The following is a 21674-nucleotide window of genomic DNA, read 5'->3' on the forward strand; positions in this document are numbered from 1 at the left end:
TCAGACTTACATGTTCCATGTTAATATTATTGCTGCCATCATTTTCTTCTGCCAACTGTTGGTTATTGTCCACACTTTCTAATTCTTTTAAAGTAACATCAACTGTTTGAGCTTTTTCTTGGACTTCCATTTCAGTGGAATCGTCATCATTTGTTTCATCTCCATTCGAATCATGTTTGTTTTCTTTGTCACTTTCAGGTTTGGAGTGGCTTATTGTAATCCAGTTTTGTAAACTAGCGGAATGTTTTTTTTTTCTAATTTCCTCTTTATGCAGTCTTTCTACACAGTACTGATGTCCACTTTTTTTCTTTTTCTTTAGTGGCATGTCTAAAATTAATTTGGCCTTTATTGTTTTATTTAAATCACAATATTCACCATTACCTGTTTATATAGCAATCACAAAAACACTATAACTTATAACTTATTCAGTTTGTACACAATGCGTGAATTGTGAACTGCTATGCATTTGAGCATGCGCTGATGAAGCGATCGCCTGATTGGTCCCTTCAAAGTTACATTCTGGACAGCAAATAGATCTATGATGCTATGCAGTACGTACTCAGACATAAGGATGCATGCAGGCTTGAATCGCCATGTGAAAATAATTTTCACCCTACCTGTGCTGTCATCTTGATTCGACATCATCGAGGGGCACCATTTCGTCAGCTAGCCTCAGGTGTCGAGGCTAGCTGATGAAATAATTTTGCTCCCTGTAGAGTTTGATAAACCTCTGGCAGCATCTCTCCCCTAAAGGATTCCTCATGTCGGAATGTAGATGTATTCAATTTCCTATTCAATTTGTCAGCAACCTGAGCAGAGTACTCAAGTGGCCTGTCAGTGACGTCCTTCTCCTGTCAGTGCCCCAATGCCAAGGCATTCCTATGCCACTGTGTGTAGCATCAGGGAAAAATTGCATCATTCACCTTACTCAAACCATTCAAGGCTTAAAACACTTCAATCAGATCGCCCCCACAGATGCCTAGTCTCTAGACAATGAAATTTGCAGAACATGCAAATTTCACTTTCAAAGTTATCTAGATAAAATCACCCCTTTGTTCCCTTCAATCTGTTTGCCCTTGTCTGCACCCATTCCAACAGATCTACATCATTCCTAAAATGTGGCCTCCAGATATATATATACAACACACAAGATTCAGCTTAACCATGGCCTTGTACAAAGGAATAATCACCTCTTATTCCTGCTAGCAAAGTTTCTGTATATCATTGACAAAACCCCCATGATCCGTCCTAGCAGCAAGTCTGCACTGCTGAGAGAATTTCAAATCTGACTGCACAATTACCTCAAGGTTTTTTTTTTTTTTTTTCATTTTCCAATAACCTGAAGTGTAGTAACACACATTTCATAAGTTACTCTCAGATTACTGCTAGCTGTATGCAGTACCTTGCGCCAACCGGGCTAGCCAAGTGGGTAAAGTACCTGCCCGGCAACCCAAAGGTCGCGGGTTCGATTCCCGCCTCGGGCTTGGATCAAAGTACTGCAAAAAAACCTTGGGAGGTGCAATATGGCCACTGAAGCCGATGCGCCAACAACTACCAAATAAAAAAAAAAAAAAAAAAAATGCAGTACCTTGCATTTGTCAATGTGAAACTTCAGCTGTTATTTCTCAGCCCATCAACCCAATTTTCCTTGAGATCTTGTTGCAGTAGCTCGCCTGATTACTGTGATTAACTACCCTGACAACCTTTTTATCATCTGGGGGACTCCACTAATAATATTAGTCCACGAAGAACAATGTCCACTAACAACTACTTTATCTCTTCTTCAAAGATCTTGTTGCAGTAGCTCGCCTGATTACTGTGATTAACTACCTTGACAACCTTTTTATCATCTGGGGGACTCCACTAATAATATTAGTCCATGAAGAACAATGTCCACTAACAACTACTTTATCTCTTCTTCCACTTCCCCATTCCTTTATCCACAACAGTAATTTGTCTTAATGCTGCATTGCTTCAGTTTACACAGCAGTGTGTTATGTGCAACAGTATCAAAAGCATTCCTGAAATCCAAGTACAGCAGCACATCGGTTATCCGGAATAAACTTGAAAGACTGATATTTCTTCTTCTTTTTTTCTTAATAACAGTAGTGCAGTAAGCGCGGGTTATAGTGATCACGTTACCAAATTGAAAGGAAAGATAAGAGTTTACGACCCGTTTATAACAGATTGTACAAACAAAAAGCCCAATAAACCAAAAACTGCAAATTGTTTTTATTGTTTTATGATTGTGACCTCTAGAAATCTATGTGACCTATTGTGACCTCTAGAAATCTATGTGACCTTCAGAAATGTGCTTTAGAAAAATATCCAGAGACCTGGGTTTTCTCAGAAACCATGAATGAATTTCAGTTCCAGAGTTTAGTTTAGCTCCAGATTTGGTAAGAATAATATCGGTCCGAAACTGTGTGATTTATTATTTTTCTCAGTTTTTTATGGTAAAATGTGAACAAAAAGAAAACACAGTTTTAACACTGCAACAAAAAACAGAAATTATTATACAAAATTAGAAAAGGTGAAATTTTAGGAAATCTCTCCAAAGAGTTTAACGTGGGGATTTCAACAGTTTATGACATCAAGAAAAATTCCAGTGTTATAACAGAATTTGTATCAATTATGGATAGTGAAGGAGGATCTAGCAGGAAAACGAATGTCAAAACCTGAAAAGGCCACTTTAGAGAGAGAGAGAGCACTTTATTTGTGTGAACCAGTGTCTGGCCCAATGTTGTGGGAAAAAGCATTGGATTTTAAACAAAAATTAAGAGGTAATGAAGATTTTAAGGCGAGCACAGGTTGGCTGAAAAACTTTAAACTGAGACACTGTATACTTGAACTGGATATTCCAGGTGAGAAACTTGGTAAGTTGGTCAGTAGCATACCTAAGTGGGGGTGCAGGGGAAGCATTTGCATTTCCTGCAAAATTTTTGCCTTGAATGGCATCTATGGAAGGGTGCACAATTTCTTGACAGGGAAATAGACCATATTACAAACAGACAGTAAAAGCGCCTATTTTGTCACCTTTGCTCCCCCTCAAGGAAAAACCTGGGTACTACACTGACATCAGTACGTAGCCCAACAGACGTTTTTTTTTTTTTTTTTTTATGAGAACCCCAAACACGAGAGGTATTATAACCTATAGTACTTAGTACCGTGCTTGGGTTGGAGGTTGAGAAGACGAAAGAAGATATTTGTTGATATTGGACTTGAACTTCTGTAGATTGTAATTTTCAGGAAATATGTATGAAGGAAGGTTGTTCCAGAAAATGGCAGTTGAATGAATAAACAAGGAAGATGAAAAGTTGGTTCTGTGGGTTTGAAGTTGGACAGTAAATGGCTGTTGGCTGGTGACGGCACGTGTTCGGACTGTTTTGAAAGAGAGAGCGGGAATTATAGAAGCCAATTCAGAAGAACAGTGCCCATGGAAGTATCTGTAGAAGAGGCATGCAGCAGAAACAGTGCGTCTATGAGAAAGCGAGTGGAGAGACTCTGTTAGAGATGAATCATTAATTAACCTAATTGCCCTCTTCTGAATGGAATCAAGAAGCCTGAGAGAGGTTTTGGGGGCACCACCCCAGATGTGGGAACAATATTCCACGGCAGGGCGGATTTGCGATTTATACAGAGTGAGCAGCTGTTTGGGAGAAAAGTAACGCCGAGAGCGAAACAGAAAACCAAGTTTTTTAGATGCAGAGGAAGCAATATTTGTAATGTGCTTGTGCCAAGAGAGATTAGAAGTCAGGGTAATCCCCAAAAGAGATATATCATTTTGCCTAGAAATCGGAGTGTCACTAAAGATAAGCATAGGAGCAGAAGAATCCTTTTTGCGAGATATAAGACAAGATTGAGTTTTAGAAGGGTTGAAATCAACTAAGTTGTCTTTGCCCCACTGGAGAATTACCTGAAGATCGGCATTTAAGGAATTGGCAGCAGATTTTCGAGAACTTGAAGCTGATTGAGCTGGACAAGGTTTCTCAAAATGGAAAGTTGAATGCAATGTGCTATCATCGGCAAAACTATGGATAGGATTTCCAGTCAATGGAAGAAGGTCATTGATATACAAGAGGAAAAGAGTGGAGGAAAGAACTGAACCTTGGGGGACACCGGCATTAGTGGAGAAGTTAGAAGACAGAGAGCCATCTACCATCACCCTCAGTGAGCGATCAGAGAGAAAACTGGATAACCAATTACTAAAAACAGTTGGCAAACCATAAGATGGAAGCTTGTTTAGAAGACCTTTATGCCAAACACGATCAAAAGCCTTTGAGATGTCAAGAGCAACTACTTGTGTTTCACCGAACCTTTCCATTGAATTAGTCCATAAATGGGTAACATAAGCCAGAATATCACCAGTGGATCGACACTGACGGAATCCATACTGGCGATCGTTGATCAGACGGAAGGTTTCTAGGTAGTTTAAGAGTTGGCGGTTAATTGATTTCTCCATTACTTTAGAAAGAGTAGAAGTAATTGCAATGGGACGATAATTGGATGGGAGGGATTTGTCACCCTTTTTAGGAACTGGCTGGATATGAGCAAATTTCCAAGCAGAAGGAAAAACACCTTTGGAATAAGAAAGTGAAAAAAGGCGGCAAAGAATAGGAGTAAGTTCAGGAGCACAGGTTTTGAGAACAAGTGGAGAAATACCATCAGGACCTGGAGCTTTCTTAGCATCAAGATTCATCAAAATCCTTCTGATATCCTTTTGACGGAAGACCACAGGAGGCATTGAATGGAGCGTGTTAGGAATGGTGGGAGGTGTTTTACCAAGATCATTAATACATGAGCTCGAAGAAAAATGGGATGCTAGCAGGTCAGCTTTATCCTTGGCTAAATTGACAACAGAACCATCTGGTTTGGACAGAGGTGGGAGCAGAGATGGGCAAAAGTTGCAGCCAATAGCTTTGGCAAGAGACCAGAATGCTCAGCTACCATTAGGGCAAGAAGCAAGTTTTCTACTCTTAGCCTGTTCAAACTCTAGTTTGGACTGATTAATAACTGCTTTACAATTGTTGCAAGCTTTGGTGTAGGCAAAAAATGAAACTGAAGAATTAGAAACAAGCCAATTACGATATGCAACATTCTTCTCTTGGACAGCCTTAGCACATTTATTGGAAAACCAAGGTTTAGATAAAGGACGAGATTTTAAAGTGGAGTGTGGGATAAAGGATTCCATTCCTGCAAGAATAATTTCACTGACACGATCTGAGCAAACGTTGACATCAGAAGTTTTTAAACAGTAATCAGACCAAGGAAAAGAAGAAAAGAAGTCTCGCAGGTCATCCCATTTTGCATTCTTGTAATGCCAAACAATACGAGGTTCAGAATAGCCATGAGATAAAGGTTCCATTGGAGAAGAGACAATCACCAAGTTGTGATCTGAAGTGCCTAAAGGACCTCGCACTTCGACCATGTACTTAGAAGGGTTGTTTGTGAGAAAAAGATCAAGCGTATTGGCTGTATGATTAGGATTGTCCGGTATTCTTGTAGGTAAATGAACAATCTGTGCTAGGTCATTAGTAATTGCAAAAGCCTCAGCATCTCGACCTGCTGGGTCGGTGTGACTAGAAAACGGAAGCCAGCTGGAGTTGTGAACGTTAAAATCACCAAGGAAAATTACCTCACTGTTAGGAAAGTTGGACTGGAGAAAGTCAAGTTGCAAAGAGAGGAAGTCAAAGAGCTCCAAGTGATTAGTGGTGTTGGGAGAACGGTAGAGACAACAGATGAATTTTACACAATGAGGTAGAGAGATTTTAAGCCAGAGAAGATCAAAGAGAGGAGATTCCAAATTGCCAAGTCTTTGACAGGGAATATCAGAACGGACATATGCACAAGTACCACCTTTGAGGCGAAAGGAATCATACAGCAAATAATTTGGACATCTGAGATGAGCAGTAGTTGAATCAACTGATAACTGAGATTCAAGTGGATCAGGTTAAAAGTAAGTTTGCTTCAGTTATAGCAAATTACGAGAATGAAAACAATGTTGATGAGATAGGCTTATTGTGGAAAGGATTACTGAGAAAAACCTTAGCCACTAAAATAAAAATGCCTGCACCAGGTTTTAAGATGAGAAAAGAGCGAGTTACAATTGTTATGTGTGCCAATCCTACTGGGACGCACAAATTGTCCGTGCTTGTTATCAATAAGTCAAAAAAATCGAGAGCATTTAAAAATCTTTCTAACTTTCCTGATTTGTATAAAAATCATAAAAATGCCTGGATGGATGTTTCTGTTTTCTGAGATTGGTTTATATATATATATAGTTTTTTATTTAATTAATTTTACTTATTTAATTTAATCATAGGGTAAGAAAATTTTTAAGATATATTAAAGGATGTACAAAATTAGAAAAAATACCAAGCATAAATATTAGAAAGGAATTAAAGATTTACTCAATTAATGGAAAAATTACAGAATATGGAAAAAGATGGAAAGAACATGTAGAAATAATGGAAGATAATAGATTCCCTAAATTAGCTTATACATACAGAGCAAAAGGAAAAAGAGACAGAGGATGACCAAAGAAAAGATGGGCAGACCTCTTTGAGATTGGAACAGGCGGATCACATTAACCCATGAAGAAAGATAAGATAAGATAAGGTAAGGTTAAATTTATTTAATCTTACCTTACATTCGATTATCCAGAAAATTTGGCTTTCCAGAAGAAGTCTGACATCAATTATTCCAGATAACTGACTCTACTGTATATGATATCAAATTATTTTTTGCATCCAGTTCCTTGGTCACTGCATCATAATAACCTATCAGATTGGTTAGACCAGACCACCCCTTAACAAATCCTTTCTGTGAATGTAGTATAATTGCATTCCTGTCCAGATCAACCTGCATTACTTCTTTAACCAGTGACTCCATTATTTTCACTGGAACAGATGTTCAGCTAACAACTATCATTACTTATGTCACCTTTTGATCCCCCCCCTCTGGGAAATTTGGGATACATTCCCACATCTGGGCTCTACCCTTAATCAAGAATGCTCTGGCAATGATGGCTAAGGGTTTGCTTACCTGCTTTGCTGCCTTCCTTAATGACTAGATAGATCCCATCCATCCCAGGTGTCTCGTTTATGTTCAGCTTCAACAATTTCTTTTACACTTTCCTTTCAGTTATCACAAAATAATTTTGCTCCCTTTATAGTTTGATAAACCTCTGGCAGCCTCTCTCCCTAAAGAATTCCTCAAGTCGGAATGCAGATGTATTCAATTTCCTATTCAATTTGTCAGCAACCTGAGCAGAGTCAACAGTTAGCTCATTACCATCAAGTGGCCCAATGTAATTCAACCCCTTCTTCCTGCTGTTAATATAAGTCTTTGTGGCTGTTCTTTGCCAGAAATTTCTTATAATCTAGCTTAGTTTGCCTAAACTTCTTTGTGACTTGATTACAGACTAATTTACAGACTAACCCTTCCCTTTAGGGGTAAAGGGAAGGGTTATTGCTTCCGTAAAGGCGACTACGATGGACTGAGACAGTATTTAAATTCTATACAGTGGGACCAACTGATGATGTTACCAACAGCAAATTCAAAATGGGAAGCATTCAAAGAACTTATCTTGGAAGCTACTAGGCTTTACATACCAACTAAGAAATATTGTTCAAGGTTTAGGCCAAAATGGATGTCAGATGAACTAATGAGGCATATGGCAGAGAAGAAAAATGCATGGGATACTTACAAATTAACACATGACACAGAAGCCTATGATAGATACAAGTTGATATGCAACCAAGTTACAAAGGAGGTTAGGCAGGCGAAGGCAGATTATGAGAAATCCTTGGCAAGGGATGCAAAGAATTCTTTACTTATGTAAACTCTAGAAGGAAGGGGATGAATCAGATTGGTCCACTTGATATTGATGGGTCTACTGTTGATGATCCTGCTCAGGTAGCTAGCAAACTAAATGAATATTTTGCATCGACATTCGCACATGAGAAGTTATTCAGCAAGGGGAATGCCAGAGGTGTATTGAACTCTAGCAGTCAGCTACAGAATCTTGAAATAACTGGGAGTAAAGTGGAGGAGAAACTGTTGAAGATAAACACAAGAAAGGCACCCGGGGTGGATGGGATCTATCCAGTTATATTAAAGGAAGCAGCAAAGGAAGTAAGCAAACCCTTAGCCATAATTATGAGAGCTTCCTTGGACTCAGGGGAGGTACCCATAGACTGGAAATGTGCAAATGTGACCCCAATTCACAAAGGAGGATCAAAGGCTGACACAAGTAATTATAGACCTGTGAGCTTAACTTCTGTTCCAGGAAAATTAATGGAGGCACTGGTTAAAGAAGCACTGCAGGATCATACAAGACGTCAGTTATAGCTCAGACACAGCATGGTTTTGTTAAGGGGACGTCTTGCCTGACCAACTTGATTGGATACTATGATGCAGTCACAAAAGAACTGGATGCAGGGAATAACTTTGATATTATATACTTGGATCTTAGAAAGGCTTTTGATACTGTTGCACATGGAAGACTGCTACACAAATTGGAGCAGTGTGACATTGGAGGCAAATTGCTGCTATGGATAAAGGGGTGGTTGAGGGGGAGAAGACAGAGAGTGGTAATCAATGGACACTGCTCATCGTGGACTAATGTTATTAGTGGAGTCCCTCAGGGCTCAGTGTTGGGTCCATTATTGTTTTCTGTATTTATAAATGATATTGATGATGGTATATCAAGCTTAATGTCCAAGTTTGCAGATGATACAAAGGTTGGCAGGGTTGTCAAGGACACTACTGACACTATGCTGCTGCAACAGGATCTGGAAAGGTTGAGCAGATGGGCTGAGAGGTGGCAAATGAAGTTTAACATTGACAAATGTAAAGTACTACACATGGGAAACAGCAACACCAGAGCAACGTATCAACTCTGTGGTACTACACTGACAGTGGTAGAGAATGAAAGGGACTTGGGGGTGATTGTGCAGGCAGATATGAAGTTCTCTGAGCAGTGCAGACAGGCTGCAAGAGTAGCTCATGGAGTATTGTCAATGATATACAGGAATTTTTCCAGCAGGGATAAGGAGGTGATTATTCCATTGTATAAGGCAATGGTCAGGCCACACCTAGAGTACTGTATACAGGTCTGGAGGCCTCATTTCAAGAAGGATGTAGAGCTGCTGGAACGAGTACAGAGAAGGGCAACAAGATTAGTGAATGGAACAAAGGGGTGCTCTTACGAAGAAAGGCTTAAGTTTTGCAAATTACAGTGTCTGGAGACTAGGCACCAGCGAGGTGATCTGATAGAGGTGTATAAAGCCTTGAATGGTTTAAGCATGCTCAATACTGATGGGATTCTTCCTCTAGCTCAGAAAAATCACATGAGAGGGCATAGATTCAAATTGAGGAAAGACAGATGTAGGATAGACGTGCGGAAATTTGCCTTTAGCCAGCGGGTGGTTGGTTGGTGGAACAGACTGCCATCCCTTGTGGTGGAGGTTGATAGCCTAAATAAGTTTAAGGCTCAGCTGGACAGGTATTTTGAACGAACAGAGGGGTGAAGTGGAAGTGGGTTTTTTTTTTTTTTTTTTTTTTGGCTGATGCTGCATAAGCTTGCTTTCTTGCATCAAATGCCTCTACTAATGCTAATTTGTATATACCCTAGGTTCAATATCACCTGATAATTTATATGCATCCCATGCACTGCTCGGTCACATGCTTCAAGAGTCCATCTGACATCCATTTAGGTCTAAGCCTTGAACAGTACTTCTTCATGGGTATGAAAAGCCTAGTAGCTTCTATGATTATTTCCCTGAATGATTCCTATTTAGAATTTGCTGTTGGTAAAATCATCAGCAGTTGGTCCCACTGCATAGAATTTAAAAACTGTCTGAGACCACTGTTTCATCCTTACAAAAGTTACATTTGTATCGGTATTTCTAATTAAATTCCATATTAGCATACTGTGTTTGCTGCCACCCTGTGTGTCTTTTACATACAGAATCTTAATTCTTGTAGAATCATGCATTGAGATTCTCTAGATAAAAAGTGCTCTTGATCCTGATAACCAGATCAAGAGTACTGCTTCCTCTTGTTGCCTCTCTAGCATACTGCTGTAGAAAACACTCATCTAACACATTCACAATACGTCTTGACAGTGTGTGAGTGAACAACCCACAAATTCTAGTCAACATCTTAAAATCTCCCATTATAAGACACTGATTTACTGGCCCATTCTATTTCTCTATATAGCTATTTGGTTTACTCATCACAGTCATTAGACCTATAACACACTCCTATTATCGATTTTGTTGTCCCAGTGATTATATCACAAAAACCAAACTCAATAATGCAACTGGTCAACCTTGTCGACTGCATGCACTGTCCTAGATTTAATGCGCTTAACTTAATGCATAACCCACCACTCCTCCTGTTATGCCTCTCCATCCTGTATACATTGTACTCACCATATTAAAATTCAAAATTGCTTGCCTGCATGACACCACTGATTAGATGTAGTACTTCAGATTCATCGAAGCCGACCGGATTAGCCGGGTGGGTAAAGTGCCTGTCTGGCAACCCAAAGGTCGCCGGTTCAAATCCCGCCTCGGGCTTGGATCAAAGTACTGCAAAAACCTTGGGAGGTGCATCATGGCCACAGAAGCCGATGTGCCAATAGCTACCGAAAAAAAAAAAGGAAAAAAAAAATTCCATCATATTTATTTCTATGCTCCTAGCATTAGTGCATTCACATGCAAGTATACATGCACCTGTTCTTACTCTTATAAGAATTCCTATCATTTCTACCTGCAGCCATGCTAATCTATTAGTCTGTGTATCCCCATCCAAGCTGGCAGCTTTCTGACCCATCTAATACTGCCTTGATAGCATCAGCAAATATTCTTACACCCTTTCAATTTAAGTGTATTCCATCCTTGTAGAAGCAGTTTCTCCTGTTAACAAGCATGACACCAGACCATGTTGAGAAAAATTCTAACCCATGAGCTTCGCAAAATCTCTCTAGGGCCGATATGATTGACAAAGCTCTCATCATATAGTCCATCTTATTGTATCTGGGCAGAACTCTGGCAGAAACTTTCAAATTTAATTCTAACTCACGATTTTTTTTCAACGTTGCCCTGTACTTGTTGGGCAAGTCTGCATTTCTCCTACTCTTAATGTCATTAGTGTCAATGTGTACAACAACATCACCTTTTGTGCCCTTAAAAGATATCTGTTCTACATCATCTACTTTTACCCCTGGCAGAGACACCATGGTCCTTCCACCTATCCTTCTTGCACAATATACAGTAAACCCCTGCTATTCGCGGGGGTTACGTTCCTGAGAAATGTCACGAATACCGAAAACGCGAATACTGAGTTATGGCTCCCATAGTAATAAAGGGGTTCCGTTCCAAAGTATGAAATATATAAGAAAAACTAGTCAAAAATTTTGTCTATGTATGTATTATATGTACCTTCATAATATGACTATGTACATAGACAGTACATAGTGAAATGCAAGCATATGCCATCGAAATGAAAATAAGAAACAATTTAATATTAAATGTAATATTTATTAGAAATTTCAAACAAATCTTTCAAACCAGCGCCTTTGCTAGCAAAAAAAACTTATCCTGCCAGTGCTATCACCAGTTTCGATAAAGTGTTGTTAAATGAGTTTCGCCTTTCACGAATGATGAGTGAACTTAACGGAATTTTATTTTGAGTTCGGTCTTCTATCCACAGATTTAAAGCGTTTTCCATTTTTTTCTAATTTAACATCACGAATTACAGAGCAAATTTTTGAAGCAATTAGCGCATGTTCACGGACGCTACGGCGGATTTTTTCTTCCGATTTTTTTGATTGATCGTACCATTGACTCATTGATTTTATAATGTTTTGCCACTGAGGAGACACTTTCACCATTAGAAATTTTGTCTAATAACTCAATTTTATTCGCTAATGTCATCACCTTCTTTGATATTTTCACATTTCTCTTGTTATTCGTAGCCATATTAACACACTTGAAAAAGTCTGTTTTACACTGCAAAACGGTAGATTTATCACTTTTATAAGCATATCAATTTATAAATTGATAAATTTATTCAAGGAATGTTAGGAATGTTAACAAGATTATTATCAGACACTAGGAAGTTCCCAATGGACTGGAGAACCCCCATTCAGACCAGTCCAAAGGTACAAATAAGGCAATGGGCAACTATAGCTCACTCACTTTGTGACTTCAGTGTGTGTGTGTGTGTGTGTGTGTGTGTGTGTGTGTGTGTGTGTGTGTGTGTGTGTGTGTGTGTGTGTGTGTTATGGGGGTTTAACGGCGCATAAGCTGCTGTGACTATAATGCGCCTAAAGTGGTGGGTAGTGACAAAGTGTGTAGGTAAGAAAGAATACAATACAGAACCATCTTGATAGGAATATCTTTAATAGATCAAAGCATGGTTTCATGAAGGGGAAGTCTTGCCTGAACTATCTGGTTAATTATTATGATACAGTCATAAAAGAGTTTGATGCAAGAAACAACTTCAACATCATTTATACGGTTCACTAAAGCCTTTGATATGGTTCCATATGAAAACTGGGGCAAATTAGGATTACTGGTAACAATCTACAGGGGCTTAAATGATGGATAAAACACAGACTACAGTGGATACTAATAAACAGATATTTTTCGGGAAGGAATATCCACCTTGAACAATGTCCATGCAGCAAGTGAAGTCCCTTGAGATATGTTGGGTGCTCCCCACCTTCTCCTGCTTCCAATCTTCCTTAATGACATGTCTGTATATCCTTCATCCCTTACAGTGTACTCTTTCTTATTCACAGTGTAAGAGTTAAATTTCCTCATACAGTCAGTCCTCGTATAACACATGTTTACATTACACAAATTCGATCATACACGATTTATAAATAGGGGAACGATCTTTATAATACGAACCGAATTCGCTTATTGCACGATTCACCTTTGTGTTTACAAGAAATGGCAGTCGAACGCAGAATCACCCCAACCGAACGCAACACGATAGGAATGAAGAGAAGATTCTGAAAATGTATTTATGTTTCTTATATAGTGAAGGGGAAACACATTTCACCATAATAACGTAAAAACCCATACAATTCCAGCTATTGGTATTATCGCAAATGCAATTAGATCGAGTTTACTACCAGGGTTATAACAGATTCCACTAGCAGAAACGCAACTGGAAATTGTTTTTATTGTTTTATGGTAGTAACCCCTAGAAATGTGCTTTAGTAAAATGTGAGGTGTTAATAGTGTATCTCTGCCTTTACGGTGTTGTTTATCCAGTTGCTACACGCCCGCAGCTTTATGTGTATCAAGCGTACCTCCTCGTTTTGTAATTTTGCTTTATTCCCTAAAAATGAGTAAAATACTTAAAAGGTGTGAAAAGGAAGCATCCTGGTGAAGACACTACAGATTCAGAGAGAAAAAGAAAAGCAATATCGATAAACAGAGGCGGACTGGGTCAAAAATTCTGACCCGGGAAAATTTATAGTGGCCTCATACTAGCGTTTATGGCCAAAATCACACCAGCCTCCGGACAACCGGGGTTTCCCCGGTAAGGCCATAAGCCTTACCGGGGAAACCCCCTATAGAGAAAAAATATGAAATTGTGAAATGCTTTGAGCGAAATGAAAGACCATGTGATATTGCACGTGCTACAGACTTAAATGAGGCAACGCTGAGAATTACAAAGAATGCAGAGAAAATAAAAACAACTTTCACAGCAGGAACAACTCAAAGGGTAATTAAAATCCATTAGATTAAGACACAAGAATTGGAAGAGATGGAACCGCTATCATCTGTTTGGATAGAAAATCAAACAAAAAACAAGTTGCTCCCGATAGAAGCAAAAGCATCAGCAATATTTTATTACGTAACAGTTGTAATAAAATACGTAACTATTTTATTACGATTATTTATTGTGTTTGGTAATGTTTTGGTTACAAATGTGTGTTCAGTCTTGGGTGGTCGGCACCTAACCCTATTTTTCCCATAGGGCCTGTTGTTCATATTGCACGATTTTGCATTGCACGAGGGTTTCTAGGAACACAACTATCGTGCTATACGAGGACTGACTGTACTGTCAATCTCAGGAAGGCAGTAACTTTCTTAGGCCCAATTTAAGTTACCACCAATAGCTTATACTTATACCTCTAGCTTTTATGTATCACTTCAATGTGAAAATTCCACCATCACTCAATTTGTTCCCTTCCTTCAGTGCCCATAATCTCTCCTCATAACTTTCCATTACTATTCTCACCAGACAAGCTGGCAGTCTTTGGATCCTCAAATATTCAAATTCAATATCATGACATTATATATATAATGGAACTATAATCTCCTTCTCCTTAATGCAAAAGTATTGTAAAACAGTGACATGCTAACCTCCTAACCATGGTAACTTCCATGTCTCTTTACTCATCTACAGCCTTCATTTCTATCCCACCTAAAGTATTATTATTATTAATATTTTCCAAATGTAATTCTCAGGTTATTATTGCCCATGCTTATGTATGGCCATAAGTATGGGTCCTCTGTCCAGGTGCCTACTCCTTCTACACTTGGGGAATAATAAAGTAAAGCTTTGACTGTTCCACACAAAATAGCTGCTTTACAAATTGGAGCAGTGTGAATTAGGGGCAAGTCACTGCTATGGATAAAGGGACAGCTGAGAAGACATCAATAACATTAGTCCAGGTCTTGGAGGCTGGCCCATTCTTGTAGCTTTGTAAGGGCTTCGTTGGCTGTTGTTTCCAGGGAAGCTCTGGAGTCTCCAGTAACTGTCAGTATCAAGTTGTCTACAAAGGCTTGGGTGGAAACATCCCCCGGGTCTAGGTTCAGGAACTCATCCATGACCACATTCCATAGGAAAGGGCCAAGAACAGAGCCCTGGGGGTAGCCTCTGTAGACATTTCTGCAGACTTGTCAAATAGGCATTTCTGACTGTAACACTTCTGTGAACTGTAACTAATAGAGTAAGCTTATCTGCGAAAAGATCTAAAACTCCCAAACACTTCCTAGTTCATTTCACAAATATACGTGATCTCAATTCTAATCTCAACGATGTCCATTTCCACTTGCAGTCTGCCAAACGCCATGTACTGTTTCTGACAGAATCTCAGTTATTGGTTGATTCAACTACTGCTTATCTCAGTTGCTCAAATTATTCGCTGTATGATTCCTTTCACCTCAAAGGTTGTTATTGTTGTTGTTGTTATTCGGTTTTTAGGAGCATTAGCAACTAGGGCCATATTGCTCCGGGGATATGCGGTGGTCATTCCCTGATCTTTCCGCATCCTCCGTATTTGGTGGTGACGGGCTCGAACCCCGGTCTAATCAAGAAGCGTGTGCTACGCACTGCTGCTCCTGCCCACCTGGCTACGGAGGCGCCACCTCAAAGGTGGTACTTGTGCATATGTCCGTTCCGATTTTCCCTGTCAGAGACTTGGTAATTTGAAATCTCCTCTCTTCAATCTTCTCTGTCTCAAAATCTCTCTACCTCCTCATTGTGTAAAATTCATCTGTTGTCTCTACCGTTCTCCCAACTCCACTAATCACTTGGAGCTCTTTGACTTCCTCTCTTTGCAATTTGACTTCCTCCAGTCCAACTTTCCTAACAGTGAGGTAATTTTCCTTGGTGATTTTAATGTTCACAACTCCAGCTGTCTTCCGCTTTCTAGTCACACCGACCCAGCTGGTCAAGATGCTGAGGCTTTTGCAATTACTAATGACCTAGCACAGATTGTTCATTTACCTACAAGGATACCGGACAATCCTAACAAACAGCCAACACGCTTGATCTTTTTCTCACAAACGACCCATCTAAGTACACAGTCGAAGTGAGTGGTCCTTTAAGCATCTAAGATCACAACTTGGTGATTGTCTCTTCTCCAATGGAGCCTTTATCTCGTGGCTATTCCCAACCTAGTGTTGTCTAGGTTGGGAATAGGAATTACAGGAATGCAAAATTGGATGATCTGCAAGATTTCTTTTCTTCTTTTCCTTAGTTGGATTACTGTTTCAAAATGCTAATGTCAATGTCTGCTCAGATAGTGTCAGTGAAATTATTCTTGTAGGAATGGAATCCTTTATTCCACACTCCACTTTAAAATCTCGTCCTTTATCTAAACCTTGGTTTTCAATAAATGTGCTAAGGCTGTTCAAGAGAAGAATGTTACATATCGTAATTGGCTTGTTTCTAATTCTTCGGTTTCATTTTCTGCTTATTGTTCCAAAGCTTGCAACAATTGTAAAGCAGCTATTAATCAGTCCAAACTATATTTTGAACAGGCTAAGAGTAGAAAACTTGCTTCTTTCCCTAATCGTAGCCGAGCATTCTGGTCTCTTGCCAAAGCAACTGGCCGCAACTTTTTCCCATCTCTGCTCCCACCTCTGTCAAAACCAGATGGTTCTGTTGTCACTTCAGCCAAGGATAAAGCTGACCTGCTAGCATCCCATTTTTCTTCCAATTCCTATATCAATGATCTTCGTAAAACATCTCCCACCATTCCCAATACACTCCATTCAATGCCTCCTGTGGTCTTCCGTAAAAAGGATGTCAGAAGGATATTGACGAATTTTAATGCCAAGAAAGCTCCAGGTCCTGATGGTATTTCTTCACTTGTTCTCAAAACCTGTGCTCCCGAACTTACTCCTGTTCTTTGCCGCCTTTTTTCACTTTCTTATTCCAAAGGTGTTTTTCCTTCTCCTTGGAAATTTGCTCATATCCAGCCAGTTCCTAAAAAGAGTGACAATTTCCTATCATCCAATTATCGTCCCATTGCAATTACTTCTACTCTTTCTAAAGTAATGGAGAAATCAATTAACCGCCAACTCTTAAACTACCTAGAAACCTTCCATCTGATCAACAATCGCCAGTATTGATTCCATCAATGTCGATCCACTGATGATATTCTGGTTTACGTTACCCATTTATGGAAAAATTCAATGGTAAAGTTCGGTGAAACACAAGCATTTGATCTTGACATCTCAAAGGCTTTCGATCGTGTTTGGCATAAAGGTCTTCTAAACAAGCTTCCATCTTATGGTTTGCCAAATGTTTTTTTGTAACTGGTTATCTAGTTTTCTCTCTGATCGCTCACTGAGGGTGATGGTCTTCTAACTTCTCCACTAATGCTGTTGTTCCCCCAAGGTTCAGTTCTTTCCTCCACTCTTTTCCTCTTGTATATTAATGACCTTCTTCCATTGACTGGAAATCCTATCCATAGTTTTGCCGATGATAGCACATTGCATTCCACTTTCCATTTTGAGAAACCTTGCCCTGCTCAATCAGCTTCAACTTCTCGAAAATCTGTTACCAATTCCTTAAATGCTGATCTTGAGGTAATTCTCCAGTGGGGCAAAGACAACTTAGTTGATTTCAACCTTTCTAAAACTTAGTCTTGTCTTATATATCGCAAAAAAGATTCTTCTGCTCATCTTTGGTAATTTAATTCTAGGCAAAATGATGTATCTCTTTGGGGATTACCCTGACTTCTTCTCTCTTGACACAAGCACATTACAAATATTGCTTCCTCTGCATCTAAAAAATTTGGTTTTCTCTTTCTCTCTCAGCGTTACTTTTCGTCCAAACAGCTGTTCACTCTGTACAAATCGCAAATCCATCCTACCATGGAATATTGTTCCCACATCTGGGGCGGTGCCCCCAAAACCTCTCTCAGGCTTCTAGATTCCATTCAGAAGAGTGCAGTTAGGTTAATTAATGACTCCTCTGTAACAGTCTCTCCACTCGCTGTCTCATAGACCTACTGTTTCTGCTGCATGCCTTTTCTACAGATACTTCCATGGGCACTGTTCTTCTGAATTGGCTTCTATTATTCCCGGTATCTCTTTCAAAACAGTCCAAACAAGTGCCGCCACTAGCCAACATCCATTTACTGTCGAACTTCAAACTCACAGAACCAATTTTTCATCTTTCTCGTTTATTCATTCAACTGCTGTTTTCTGGAACAACCTTCCTTTGTACATATTTCCTGAAAATTACAGTTTACAGAAGTTCAAGTCTGATGTCAACAAATATCTTCTTTCGTCTTCTCAACCTCCAACCCAAGCACGTTCTAATACCTCTCATGTTTGGGGTTTTCATAAAAAAACACTTCTGTTGTGCAGATAGTCCTGTATGCAGCTGTAAATATTTGCTGGAATGCTAGCTTCTCTGAGTCTTCATAGTATACTTGGCCACCAGAGCAAGTCAAAGGCCCCAGCAAAATCCACTGATTTTACTAAAAAGTATTTGGTGGCTGAATTTTTGACAGAATCATTGAGTTGTCGAAGATCATCTTCTGCTGAACAGCCTGCCCGAAAGCCAATCTGGTTTGGGGACTGGAGATTTGCATTTTTATAGTGTTTTCCCAATCTGGATAAGAGAAGACGTTCAAATATTTTGCTTAAAACAGGAAAGAGTGCTATGGGTCTGTATGACCTTGGCTGCTCTGGTGGCTTACTTGGGTTCTTCAAAATGAGGCGTAGACTAACCTCTTTTTTTTTTGAATTTGATTGAAAATTTGAAAGAAAATTTGACTGCGTCTCTGAAAGCTTCTTAATTACTTCTGCTTCAATGAAGTCTAACCCTGTGATTTTTTTGTTATTTGTTTTGCCAATGGTAAGTTTTAATTCATCTAAGTTGAAAGGCTGTTCTATAGAAGTGGTGCTGTAGGATGCGTTTACAGCACAGATTTCTTGTTGCTGGCTCGATTGAGGATCTGTGTTTAACGGGAACAGTGTCCAAGATGTTGTCTGACTATTCCCATGTGAGGGTTGTGGTGCCCTGCAAAGTGACTGTAAAGGAGATGACCTCCCCCTAGGGAGCTTGTTCGTAACAATGCGATACACAACTCCCCGGGGGGTGCTGTTTAATTAAACTAGTGTAGTAATTTCTTAGCCTACGGCAATTATTGCACAGGGCATCAACTTCATGAGGGGGCCAGGTATGTCGAGCATGTTGAAATGCTTTCCATGCTGTATGAACCTGATGTCAGAGATGATCCAGTTAGTTGCACCACCATGGGACAGTACTCGGGAAAGAGTGTTTCTTCTTGATTTTTTTTATCACAGACATTAGTTATGATTGATGTTATTTACCTCTGATGCTGGTTGTGGTTGAGGTTGATGAGATTGGTGTTTCCAGGAATTTGAAGGAAAGCTTGGACTATTAAATTAAACAAGTTCCGGTCTGCTTTGTTAATTGCATAACGGATCATACTATTTCTAGGCGGAGGTACTACATGTAGAGTGAAAAGGACCCGGGGGGGGTAATTGTGAAGGCAGATATGAAGTTTTCTGAGCAGTGCAGATGGTCTGCAAAAGTAGTTCATGGTGTCTTGTCAATGATATACAGGAATTTTTCTAGCAGGGATAAAGTGATTATTCCCTTGTGTCAGACCACACCTTGAGTACTGTATACAGGTCTGGAGGTCTCATTTTAAGAATGAGACAAGGGACAGGAGGTGGTCAAATGAAATTGGAAGTCGAAACTATGGAATAAAACAAAAGGTACCTGTAAAATAAAAATTCAATGATTTCAAAATCTTCAAGGGTCAGCTGTCAAAATCAAGGGATATGCAGCAAGAGATAAGGCTCCTGTTTCTAACATGAAATATACGTAGCATATGGCAGATACAAAGAAATCAAGTTATAGATTGAGCGTATATGACAGAGGCAGAGATCAAAAAGGTAGGAAAAAATAATAAATGCAAGAAGTAAAATGTAATAAAATGTAAAATGCAGCAGAGGGTCAAAGATGCTACTTACTGTCGTACCATGCTGGGGTCTGAGTGTGGACCACGTGGCATAGACCAGTGTGCAGCACTGGAAATAAAGGAGTACTGGCTCTTGTCAGAGTAAATATATAGTGTGTTGTAGCGACCTCAAGTGCTGGAATGCAAGTTGTATGAGATTAAGATTTCTAAGTGTGATGGGAAGATCGATGTTAAATGCAATGAAGCGGTACATCCCAGGATAGCGAAAAAAGACAACTGTCAAAGTAGCATAATGTAGATGTTGAATTTTGTATAAGGCGAAAAAATAAATTATATCAGAAAAATAGCATCTTAATATTCCATTCATAAAACTAAAGGCACACAAGTAATAAAATGTAGAGTAATAGGACAGTAGAAAGGAAGTATAAGGAAGAGGAAATATAAGTGTGCTGGGCAGTCCGGGGTCATGAAACCCGTCATTAAGTACATTTAATATATTATTTTTATTTTACAGGTACCTTTGTTTTATTCCAAAGTTTCAACTTCCGGTTTCATTTGACTACCTCCTCTCCCTTGGCCACATTCCTTATCTACTTATTTACATTTATGGTCGTTGGGTTCTTTTGACTATATATAGTAGTGCCCCGGATTCATAACCCTTCATGAATATCTTTACACACTGATAAGTAGAGAGACCAACACCTGTCAATACATAAATAAAAAGTAATTAGTGGAACTACTATTAGTTTCTATGCACCTCATACCAGCATTACATATACACGGTGTCTCAAAAATATTGGTACAAATGTTTAGGGGCGGTAGGTAACATCTAAAGGAATGTGAATCGCATAGGAACCCATAACATCACTGTAAGTCGGTAGGCGGCGATGTTCATCAGTTCACGAGAGGGAAAATTTCTGGTTTACTCATTCAAGCAGTAGTTGCCACAAGAAGAGCATGCATCGATATACGAACTATGAACTGTCAGACATGCACCTAGCGTATGGATTAGCAGAGGGCAATGGACGAGCCGCTCAACGAATTTATGGAGAAAGATATGTACCGGACCACCATTTGTTTGTGCGTGTGCATCAAAATTTGTGCAATTATGGGTCATTTAGAGGTAACAGGAATAGTGCCACCAGACCACGTTCGAAGCAAACTCCCGCCAGGGAAAAAAATTTTTTTGAATGCCGTCCAGAATAATTCTACTACCAACACACGTGCCGTTGCCTCTGCCTTAGGAGTGTCTCGTTGCAGTGTACAGCGTGTCTGGCACGACGATTCCTTACACCCCCTTTCATCTCCAAAGGGTTCAGTTACTGCTCCCCCAAGATCATCCTGCGCAGTGGTTTCTCCAAGAAAGTGTTCAACAAGACTTGAATTTTCCAGGCTATGTTTTGTTCACGGATGAGGCTTATTTCACTCGGGAAGACTTATTTCACTCAGCACAATGCTTGTGTGTGGGCTCACGACAACCCACACGGTGTGCGCCCCCATGCAGTTACAACATCGCTTTGCAATAAATGTGTGGGCAGTTATGGTCGGTGACTGCTTAGTCAGCCCATACCTGTTACCATCCCATGAACTCCGCTAAATATCGGATCTTTCTTGAACAAGTTCTAACAGGGTTACTTGACGATGTTCCAGCAAATGTGAGACGCAACATTTGGTTTCAACATGACGGGGCACCTACCCATTATGGAAGGTGTGTTCGTGACCATTTAACAAGCGTTTTGGGCGTCGATGGATTGGCCGTGGTGGACCCGTCGCCTGGTCCCCACGCTCACCTGATTTATCGAGCCTTGATTTCTTTCTGTGGGGGCCTTCAAATCTATCTTGTATGAATCACCTGTGGAGACAGAAATGGATCTCGTCTGTGCTGCTGCTACTGTCAAAGAAACTCCAAATGTGTTCGACCATGTCTGCCAATCCATGCTGCGTC

At 39.7% G+C, this 21674-nt stretch overlaps 1 protein-coding gene across 4 annotated transcripts in view; it reads right to left on the reverse strand.

Moving 5' to 3' along the window:
• LOC150075877 (uncharacterized) overlaps positions 1-21674 on the reverse strand; it is a 506816-nt gene that overhangs the window by 315550 nt on the left and 169592 nt on the right. The window lies entirely within an intron of this gene.

This window comes from Mastigoproctus giganteus, chromosome 13 (assembly GCF_048544385.1).
Source record: "Mastigoproctus giganteus isolate SK-2022 chromosome 13, ASM4854438v1, whole genome shotgun sequence".
Classification (NCBI taxonomy): domain Eukaryota; kingdom Metazoa; phylum Arthropoda; class Arachnida; order Uropygi; family Thelyphonidae; genus Mastigoproctus; species Mastigoproctus giganteus.